General features: G+C 55.4%; 1 protein-coding gene across 1 annotated transcript in view; it reads left to right on the top strand.

Annotated features, from left to right (window-relative positions):
- S100A10 (S100 calcium binding protein A10) overlaps positions 1-887 on the top strand; it is a 10264-nt gene that overhangs the window by 807 nt on the left and 8570 nt on the right. The window lies entirely within an intron of this gene.

Here is an 887-nt window from a genome sequence, read left to right as displayed (position 1 = left end):
GAACAGTCTTGGCGAAGGACCTTCCAACCCAGATTAATCTGGCCCAGTGCAAAGGAGATAGAGATGTGCTGGATACCGGGTCACACTTGAACTTGGCCAAAAGAATAGCACCTCCTCCAGCCCTGGACCCTGCACTCTCCAGCCTCAGCTGGGCCCCACCTAACTGAAACCAGGACTTTGCCCGCTGGGTGGGAGTGGTAAGGCCCGCTGAGGGCTGGGGGCCAAACCCTGCACAGCTTTAGGCCAGACTCTGGAATCCATTAAGCCCACCCACCCCCACCCCTTCTCTCTGTGGGGAGCTGGGAGCATTCTGCAGGGCGTGGCTAGCACAAAGGGCTCCAGGATTCTGCGAGTGGATGGAGGCCTGTGACTCAGCTCTGAGACCATGTGGGTGTGGTCCTGACGGTTCTGGCTATTCTGGCAGATGGTTCGGACAGACACTCCCTGAAGGGAAAGGGGAACTGTGCCATCTTAGAGGGCATTTTCCAAGAGGAAGTGAGTCACACCAGGACTGGCTGGCAATCTGAAGGAGAGAAGGGCTCTCTTAGTTGAACTATGGATGAGGGCAGCAATTAGATGGGCAAGGCCATCATGAGACCGCTGCTGGGTTATCTGCCTTACACTTGTTGGCAGGCTGCGTCAGCTTCGCTGGGGAGGCAGCTTTTCTGTTCAGAGGCTTACAGTTGCAGAATTCCACTCCCCACCGCAGCATGGGCGCGTGCGAACAAACACACACACACACACACACACACACACCCCTGCAGCCAGTCTGAGTTTCAACCTGCAGCAATGGATTTTTATATCCTGCACTTCAGGTGAGGCCAGGTTCATGGAAACACCCTCTCAAAGATCTTTGCCTCCAACGTGTTTCGGCAAATTGCGATAGC

This window comes from Myotis davidii, unplaced genomic scaffold (assembly GCF_000327345.1).
Source record: "Myotis davidii unplaced genomic scaffold, ASM32734v1 scaffold653, whole genome shotgun sequence".
NCBI lineage: Eukaryota > Metazoa > Chordata > Mammalia > Chiroptera > Vespertilionidae > Myotis > Myotis davidii.
Note: the sequence above shows the minus strand (reverse complement) of the source record. Positions and strands in the feature narration are given on the sequence as shown.